Source organism: Oncorhynchus nerka, linkage group LG2 (genome assembly GCF_034236695.1).
Source record: "Oncorhynchus nerka isolate Pitt River linkage group LG2, Oner_Uvic_2.0, whole genome shotgun sequence".
Taxonomy (NCBI): domain Eukaryota; kingdom Metazoa; phylum Chordata; class Actinopteri; order Salmoniformes; family Salmonidae; genus Oncorhynchus; species Oncorhynchus nerka.
In genome coordinates this window covers 21,254,848-21,264,847 of record NC_088397.1, presented here as the reverse complement: position 1 = coordinate 21,264,847, position 10,000 = coordinate 21,254,848, and the positions used below count along the sequence as shown (strand labels likewise).

At 53.4% G+C, this 10,000-nt stretch overlaps 1 pseudogene; it reads left to right on the top strand.

Annotated features, from left to right (window-relative positions):
• Positions 1–10,000, top strand: part of LOC115120919 (TRAF2 and NCK-interacting protein kinase-like) — a 57,895-nt pseudogene that overhangs the window by 30,927 nt on the left and 16,968 nt on the right.

Sequence of the window (10,000 nt, the reverse complement as noted above, 5' to 3'; positions counted from 1 at the left end):
CTTCCCTCCAGGCTGCATTAGGAGTACATCTCTGTCTGACTCTCTCTCTCTGTTTCCTGTTCTCTCCTTCCCTCCAGGCTGCATTAGGAGTACATCTCTGTCTGACTCTCTCTGTTTCCTGTTCTCTCCTTCCCTCCATGCTGCATTAGGAGTACATCTCTGTCTGACTCTCTCTGTTTCCTGTTCTCTCCTTCCCTCCAGGCTGCATTAGGAGTACATCTCTGTCTGACTCTCTCTTTCTGTTTCCTGTTCTCTCCTTCCCTCCAGACTGCATTAGGAGTACATCTCTGTCTGACTCTCTCTTTCTGTTTCCTGTTCTCTCCTTCCTTCCAGACTGCATTAGGAGTACATCTCTGTCTGACTCTCTCTTTCTGTTTCCTGTTCTCTCCTTCCCTCCAGGCTGCATTAGGAGTACATCTCTGTCTGACTCTCTCTCTCTGTTTCCTGTTCTCTCCTTCCCTCCATGCTGCATTAGGAGTGCATCTCTGTCTGACTCTCTCTCTCTGTTTCCTGTTCTCTCCTTCCCTCCATGCTGCATTAGGAGTACATCTCTGTCTGACTCTCTCTCTCTGTTTCCTGTTCTCTCCTCCCTCCAGGCTGCATTAGGAGTACATCTCTGTCTGACTCTCTCTTTCTGTTTCCTGTTCTCTCCTTCCCTCCATGCTGCATTAGGAGTACATCTCTGTCTGACTCTCTCTTTCTGTTTCCTGTTCTCTCCTTCCCTCCATGCTGCATTAGGAGTACATCTCTGTCTGACTCTCTCTTCTGTTTCCTGTTCTCTCCTTCCCTCCATGCTGCATTAGGAGTACATCTCTGTCTGACTCTCTCTCTCTGTTTCCTGTTCTCTCCTTCCCTCCATGCTGCATTAGGAGTACATCTCTGTCTGACTCTCTCTTTCTGTTTCCTGTTCTCTCCTTCCCTCCATGCTGCATTAGGAGTACATCTCTGTCTGACTCTCTCTTTCTGTTTCCTGTTCTCTCCTTCCCTCCATGCTGCATTAGGAGTACATCTCTGTCTGACTCTCTCTTTCTGTTTCCTGTTCTCTCCTTCCCTCCAGGCTGCATTAGGAGTACATCTCTGTCTGACTCTCTCTTTCTGTTTCCTGTTCTCTCCTTCCCTCCAGGCTGCATTAGGAGTACATCTCTGTCTGACTCTCTCTTTCTGTTTCCTGTTCTCTCCTTTCCCTGCATTAGGAGTACAGTCTGCTGTTTCCTGTTATCTCCTTCCCTCCAGGCTGCATTAGGAGTACATCTCTGTCTGACTCTCTCTTTCTGTTTCCTGTTCTCTCCTTCCCTCCATGCTGCATTAGGAGTACATCTCTGTCTGACTCTCTCTCTCTGTTTCCTGTTCTCTCCTTCCCTCCATGCTGCATTAGGAGTACATCTCTGTCTGACTCTCTCTTTCTGTTTCCTGTTCTCTCCTTCCCTCCATGCTGCATTAGGAGTACATCTCTGTCTGACTCTCTCTCTCTGTTTCCTGTTCTCTCCTTCCCTCCATGCTGCATTAGGAGTACATCTCTGTCTGACTCTCTTTCTGTTTCCTGTTCTCTCCTTCCCTCCATGCTGCATTAGGAGTACATCTCTGTCTGACTCTCTCTTTCTGTTTCCTGTTCTCTCCTTCCCTCCATGCTGCGTTGTGATAGGAGTATATCCGTAGACAGCTGGAGGAGGAACAGAGACAGTTAGAGATCCTACAGCAACAGCTTCTACAGGAGCAGGCTCTACTGCTGGTAACACTGTTACCCCTGCATGTCTATGTATATATACCCCTGACCTCTCACCCCTGACCCCTCAATAACTTCTACAGGAGCATGCCCATTGTATACCTGCCTGTATACATCTACCTACCACCCTCCTCTCAAGTCTGACCCTTCAACCCTGTGAAACTACAGCTACAGAGCCTGTGGTGTAAACCTGTACCTTGTCCCTGTGTCCAGTGTTTGTTGTTCCTCGTTCCTCTCTGCAAGTCCTTACCCTGCAAGGAACCCCCCTCCCCAGCCCCATCAAATCACATCACATTTGATTTGTCACATGCGCCGAATACGACAGGTGTAGATCTTACTGTGAAATGCTTACTGACAAGCCCTTAACCAACAATGCAGTTCAAGAAATAGAATTAAGAAAACATTTACTAAATAAACTAAAGTATAAAATGTAATAAAAAGTAACAGCGAGTGTGCAGGTTAGTCGAGGTCATTTGTACATGGATCATGGAACGTCCCGGTGAGCCCTGTCCTGTATGGATCCTATTGGTTAACCTGTCCTGTGTGGAGTGATGCTATTGGTCATGTGTTTCAGAGCTTGGCTCTGTGCTGTCATGATAGTGATTTGGTTAAGATTGGATAATAACAGCCTTCCATGTGTGTGTGTGTGTGTGTGTGTGTGTGTGTGTGTCCATAGGAGTATAAGCGTAAGCAGATTGAGGAACAACATCAAGCCGAGAGGCTACAGAGACAGTTACAACAGGAGGTAACACTTGGCTCTTATGATGATGTCATAACAATGGTGTTGAATAATTGAAGAGATGGTCAACTGTTGCCTATTTGTTTTGTAGAGAGCCTACCTGGTGTCTCTACAACAGCAGCAACAACAACAAAACCAAGATGGCCGACCAGGCGAGAAGAAACCTCTGTATCACTATAAAGACTCAGCTAGTCCTACTGACAAACCTGCATGGGCTAAAGAGGTACACACACAGACTCTGGAGAGACTCTGGTGTCTGGACAACAATCATAACTGAAGATCATGAGTACAGTCTCAGTCTAACTACAACATTGTCTGTGTAGTGGTGCATACAGTGTGGATCAGAACAAGATACTGTGTTCTTCTGTTACAGTTCTCGTGTGTGTTTTATATTTGGTGTGTGTGTGTGTGTGTGTGTGTGTGTGTGTGTGTGTGTTTGTGCTTGTTTAACTTCTGCCCCACCTTGTCTACAGGTCCTGAAGCAGCAGAAACACCCCCAGAGCCACTCACCCCGCCCTTTCCTCAGACAAAGCCACTCCTTCAACCAACCTTCATCCCCCATTCCCTCCCACGCCAACCTCCCTCGCCGAGCCCCTCCAACCCCACCCCTCCCCTCACATCCGTATCACCCTGGAGACCAGGGATCTAGTAGATCCTGTTCTGAAACAGGAGATCAGCCAGCAGGTTAGAGAGATGAGAGCTCAGAAAGCCGGTCAGAGGGTGGTCAGACAGAAAGAAAGAGGATGCAATACCAGAGCCAACCACCAGGGGGTACCACACAACAACCGGAGGCCAAAAGGGCCTAGCGATGCCGGTCAGAAGGCTGGTCAGCAAGACCGAGGACGCAGTCCCAGACCTAAACACCCAGGGCCACAACACAACCCCAACCAGGGGCCACAGCATAATGGGAAGGGGCAACAGGCTGGCTTTAACCGAGGCCCCAGCCCTAACCCCAAACCCAACCAAGCCCCAAAAGAGAGCCCCATCTCTAATCCCCAAGCCCCTAAACAAGAGGCCCTCAATGGGCCAGCCTGGGCACCCAGCTCCAGCCCCAACCAGGGACATAACCTGGGGGTGAAAGACCAGGGGCAGATATGGGTCAGTGGCCGTAGTGGCAGCTCCATCTCCCCCTGTCGTAGAATAGACATAGAAGTAAATGACATAGATGTAGAAATAGACTCCTCTTCCTCCTCTCATTCTAATTCTTCTTTCCTCTACCCCTCTCCTGATCATGATCTTAGAGGCAGCTCTCTGTTTCCCTGTCGTATACTAGATGTAGAAATAGATGAACTAGATATAGAAATGGAGGAACTAGAAAAGAGGGAGTTGGATTGTTGGAGGTATAGAGAGGAGGAGAGGGAAAGGGGTAGAGAGGGAGGTGTGGGGGGTTTGAGGATGGCTTCCAGCCATGAGAGTCTGTTGGGATCCTATGGGGGTCATACGAATTCTGACCTCTACCCCCGACCCCTAACCCCTGACCTCTCAGCCTCTGCACCGGCAGGCCGGCTACGCCCTTTCCTGTCCTCCAATCAAAATCACTTCCTGGCTCCTGAATCCTCCAAGCAGAGTCCGTTCCTCCAAGTCCCCGGCTGGGCACCTCCCCCTCTGAACAGAGTGAAGTCAGAGGTCAGTGATGATGATGAGGTCACGACCTCTAACCTGGACCTGACTTCCTCTGCTCCAGCTAACATGCTCAGATCACACCTGGCCCAGGCCATGCCCACTAGATCCAAGCAGTCATCCCTGTCTCGGTCCTCCCTCTCTTTCTCCCCCCTTCGTTCTCCTGGTAAGAGCTCAGGTCCTCTGAAACAGTTAGTTTTAGCCTTAAATTGGATGGGCCTCTCGCCCCGAGGGTCACCTAGAACCTCACCCCAAACCTCAGCCGGAATCTCCCCCTCACACTCCCGACCTGAGTCCCCATGTCATCTCTCCCTCAATTCCCCTCCCGCTCCATTCTACCACTCCCAGTATCTCACACCCTGCTCTTCCCCCTACCTCACCCCTAGGTGTTCTCCTCACCCCTCTCCTGGTGGCTCCCCCTTCGGCTCCCAGTCCCAGCTCACTATCAGACCACTCGCTGCTAGCCACTAGCCACACAGACAGACAGACAGACAGACAGACAGACAGACAGACAGACAGACACACACATGGACACACGGACAGACAGACAGACAGACAGACAGACAGACAGACAGACAGACAGACAGACACGGACAGACAGACAGACAGACAGACAGACAGACAGACAGACAGACAGACAGACAGACAGACAGACAGACAGACATTCTTTATTATATTTGTAGATAAAACAAAATATTATACATTTCTATATTTTATACTATTTTGTACTACAACATTGTTTCAACTTCATATAGCTCAGTTGGTTCATCCTTACCCACCTACCTCCAATAGTCCCCAATCCAATCAAAACAGATATCTAGAAGAACCAGCCCCCCAGACTCCTTCTCTATCAGGGTGCCTCCCCTAACACCCCCCCCCGCCCCTCCTTCTGGAGGTTGATGATGTCACAGCAAGGACTCCATACGTGTCACTTCCTGTTTACGGTCAGTTAGCCAATTGCAGTTCAGCTTGGTGATGGGTGCTGGCCAATCAGGTCTCAGCTGGGTGAATGCCAATGAGGTCTCAGCTTGGTGCTGGGTGGAGGCCAATCAGGACTCTCTTTAGTGCTGGCCAATCGGTGGTAGACTATATTTTCTCTGGGATCACAGACCAACATGGATTCTCAACATTTCAGATTCTCTTTTCTGCTAGAATGATACCCTCCAACTCCGCCTCTCCTCCATCCCCGTCTCCGCCTCTCCTCCATCCCCCTCTTCCTCTCCTCTATCCCCCTCTCCTCCATCCCCCTCTCCTCCATCCCGTCTCCTCCATCCCCATCTCTTCCTCTCCTCTATCCCCCTCTCCTCCATCCCCGTCTCCTCCATCCCCCTCTCTTCCTCTCCTCTATCCCCCTCTCCTCCATCCCCCTCTCCTCCATCCCCCTCTCTTCCTCTCCTCTATCCCCCTCTCCTCCATCCCCCTCTCCTCCATCCCCCTCTCCTCCATCCCCCTCTCCTCCATCCCCCTCTCCCCTCTCCTCTATCCCCCTCTCCTCCATTCCCCTCTCCTCCATCCCCCTCTCTTCCTCTCCTCCATCCCCCTCTCCTCCATCCCCTCTCCTCCATCCCCCTCTCTTCCTCTCCTCTATCCCCCTCTCCTCTATCCCCCTCTCCTCCATCCCCCTCTCCTCCATGCCCCTCTCCTCCATCCCCCTCTCCTCCATGCCCCTCTCCTCCATCCCCCTCTATCCCCCTCTCCTCCATCCCCCTCTCTTCCTCTCCTCTATCCCCCTCTCCTCCATCCCCCTCTCTTCCTCTCCTCTATCCCCCTCTCCTCCATCCCCCTCTCCTCCATCCCGTCTCCTCCATCCCCATCTCTTCCTCTCCTCTATCCCCCTCTCCTCCATCCCTGTCTCCTCCATCCCCTCTCTTCCTCTCCTCTATCCCCCTCTCCTCCATCCCCCCTCTTCCTCTCTTCCTCTCCTCCATCCCCCTCTCCTCCATCCCCCTCTCCTCCTCTCCTCTATCCCCCTCTCCTCCATCCCCCTCTCCTCCATCCCCTCTCCTCCTCTCCTCTATCCCCCTCTCCTCCATTCCCCTCTCCTCCATCCCCCTCTCTTCCTCTCCTCTATCCCCCTCTCCTCCATCCCCGTCTCCTCCATCCCCGTCTTCTCCATCCCCCTCTCCTCCATCCCCCTCTCTTCCTCTCCTCTATCCCCTCTCCTCCATCCCCCTCTCCTCCATGCCCCTCTCCTCCATCCCCCTCTCCTCCATGCCCCTCTCCTCCATCCCCCTCTATCCCCCTCTCCTCCATCCCCCTCTCTTCCTCTCCTCTATCCCCCTCTCCTCCATCCCCCTCTCTTCCTCTCCTCTATCCCCCTCTCCTCCATCCCCCTCTCCTCCATCCCGTCTCCTCCATCCCCATCTCTTCCTCTCCTCTATCCCCCTCTCCTCCATCCCCCTCTCCTCCATCCCCCTCTCTCCTCTCCTCTATCCCCCTCTCCTCCATCCCCCTCTCCTCCATCCCCGTCTCCTACATCCCCGTCTCCTCCATCCCCGTCTCCTCCATCCCCCTCTCCTCCATCCCCTCTCCTCCATCCCCCTCTCCTCCATCCCCCCCTCTCCTCCTCTCCTCCATCCCCGTCTCCGCCTCTCCTCCATCCCCCTCTCCTCCATCCCCCTCTCTTCCTCTCCTCTATCCCCCTCTCCTCCATCCCCCTCTCCTCCATCCCCCTCTCCTCCATCCCCGTCTCCTCCATCCCCCTCTCCTCCATCCCCCTCTCCATCCTCCCCCTCCTCCATCCCCTCTCCTCCTCTCCTCATCCCCGCTCGCTCTCTCTATCAACCCCGCTCTCTCTATCATCCCCGCGCTCTCTCTCTATCATCGCGCTCTCTCTCTATCATCCCCCGCTCGCTCTCTCTATCATCCACTCGCTCTCTCTCTATCATCCCCGCGCTCTCTCTCTATCATCCCTGCTCGCTCTCTCTCTATCATCCCCGCGCTCTCTCTCTATCATCCCCGCTCGCTCTCTCTATCATCCCCACTCGCTCTCTCTCTATCATCCCCCGCTCTCTCTCTATCATCCCCGCTCGCTCTCTCTATCATCCCCGCTCGCTCTCTCTCTATCATCCCGCGCTCTCTCTCTATCATCCCCGCTCGCTCTCTCTATTCGCTCTCTCTCTATCATCCCCGCTCTCTCTCTATCATCCCCGCGCTCTCTCTATCATCTCGCTCTCTCTATCATCCCGCTCGCTCTCTCTATCATCCCCGCGCTCTCTCTATCATCCCGCTCGCTCTCTCTATCATCCTTGCTCGCTCTCTCTATCATCCCCGCTCGCTCTCACTATCATCCCTGCTCGCTCTATCATCGCTCGCTCTCTCTATCATCCCCGCTCGCTCTCTCTATCATCCCTCGCTCTCTCTATCATCCGCTCGCTCTCACTATCACTCGCTCTCTCTATCATCCCCCTGCTCTCTCTATCATCCCCCCGCTCGCTCTCTCTATCATCCCGCTCGCTCTCTCTATCATCCCCGCTCGCTCTCTCTATCATCCCCTCGCTCTCTCTATCATCCCTCGCTCTCTCTATCATCCCCTCGCTCTCACTATCATCCCTGCTCGCTCTCTCTCTATCATCCCCGCTCGCTCTCTCTATCATCCCGCTCGCTCTCTCTATCATCCCCGCTCGCTCTCTCTATCATCCCCTCGCTCTCTCTCTATCATCCCCGCACTCTCTCTCTATCATCCCCGCGCTCTCTCTCTATCATCCCCGCGCTCTCTCTCTATCATCCCCGCGCTCTCTCTCTATCATCCCCTCGCTCTCTCTCTATCAACCCCGCGCTCTCTCTCTATCAACCCCGCGCTCTCTCTATCATCCCCGCGCTCTCTCTATCATCCCCGCTCGCTCTCTCTATCATCCCTGCGCTCTCTCCCTATCATCCCCGCTCGCTCTCTCTATCAACCCCGCGCTCTCTCTATCATCCCCGCGCTCTCTCTATCATCCCCACGCTCTCTCTATCATCCCGCGCTCTCTCTCTATCATCCCTCGCTCTCTCTCTATCAACCCGCGCTCTCTCTCTATCAACCCCGCGCTCTCTCTATCATCCCCGCGCTCTCTCTATCATCCCCGCTCGCTCTCTCTATCATCCCTGCGCTCTCTCCCTATCATCCCCGCTCGCTCTCTCTATCAACCCCGCGCTCTCTCTATCATCCCCGCGCTCTCTCTCTATCAACCCTGCTCGCTCTCTCTCTATCATCCCCGCGCTCTCTCTCTATCATCCCCGCTCGCTCTCTCTATCATCCACTCGCTCTCTCTCTATCATCCCCGTGCTCTCTCTCTATCATCCCTGCTCGCTCTCTCTCTATCATCCCCGCGCGCTCTCTCTATCATCCCCGCTCGCTCTCTCTATCATCCCCGCTCGCTCTCTCTATCATCCCCGCTCGCTCTCTCTCTATCATCCCCGCGCTCTCTCTCTATCATCCCCGCTCGCTCTCTCTATCATCCCCGCGCTCTCTCTCTATCATCCCCGCTCGCTCTCTCTATCATCCCCGCGTGCTCTCTCTATCATCCCCGCTCGCTCTCTCTATCATCCCCGCTCGCTCTCTCTATCATCCCCGCTCGCTCTCTCTATCATCCCCGCTCGCTCTCTCAATCATCCCCGCTCGCTCTCTCTATCATCCCCGCTCGCTCTCTCTATCATCCCCGCTCGCTCTCTCTATCATCCCCGCTCGCTCTATCTATCATCCCCGCTCGCTCTCACTATCATCCCTGCTCGCTCTCTCTCTATCATCCCCGCTCGCTCTCTCTATCATCCCCGCTCGCTCTCTCTATCATCCCTGCTCGCTCTCTCTATCATCCCCGCGCTCTCTCCATCTCTCTGTTCCAGCGTGTAGAGGAGTACCAGTTGATTCTAACCATTAATTGCATGACTGATTGCTCGGATCAACATGCAATGATGAGCCTGCCTCAGTGCCTCTAGAACACTGTCGACAACACCGTATTAACCTGTTGGTAATGTCCAGTTAGTCTAATAATCATGATGATGTGTGTCAGGTGGAGGAGCGGTCCAAGCTGAACAGACAGAGTTCTCCTGCGCTGCAGCATAAGGCCGTCTCCAGCCGGGTCTCTGAGGCCTCCCTGCCTCCTCGCTCCGAGTCCTTCAGCACTGCAGGGATGCAGCCGGCCCGCACCCCACCAACACACCGCCCAGTTGAACCACAGGTGTGTGTCTGTCCCTTCGGTCGTCTGTCTGTCGCTCTGTGTGTGTGTGTGTGTGTGTGTGTGTGTTGACATTTACAAATATACAATATACTCACAACCTGTAATTGTATTTGATATTGCATACTACTATGCTGTAGTCTATACTACAGTCAACAAGCAGTATGTCTGTCTGATGGAATTAGAAAATGAGAACGGACATTCCCATAATTCAGTGTTTTATCTCATTCTATCTCTCCAGATGGCCCATCTGATTCCAGTGAAGACCATGACAGGCTCTCAGTCTCTGCAGGAGGGCACAGGAGGAGAGGCGGGGGGGATGGGGAGGAGAGGGGAGGAGGGGGAGGCATGCCCCCCCGTCAGAACTCTGACCCCACCTCTGACTCGAATCCTGCCCCTCCACCTCGTACCACTAGCCGAGAGGACGATGAGCTTCCCCCGAAGGTCCCTCAGAGAACCACCTCCATCTCCCCAGCCCTGATGAGGAAAAACTCCCCCAACGCACAGGGACTCATACGAGACAGGTGTGTGTGTGTGTGTGTGTGTGTGTGTGTGTGTGTGTGTGTGTGTGTGTGTGTGTGTGTGTGTGTGTGTGTGTGTGTGTGTGTGTGTGTGTCAGGGTCGGGCTCAATTCCATTTAAATTCCAGTCAATTCAGGAAGTGCACTGAAATTGCTTTTCACTTCAATGCTTTTCAATGAGGAATTGGAATTAGGTTTACTTTCTGAAATGAAATGGCATTGACCCCAACCCTGGTGTGTGT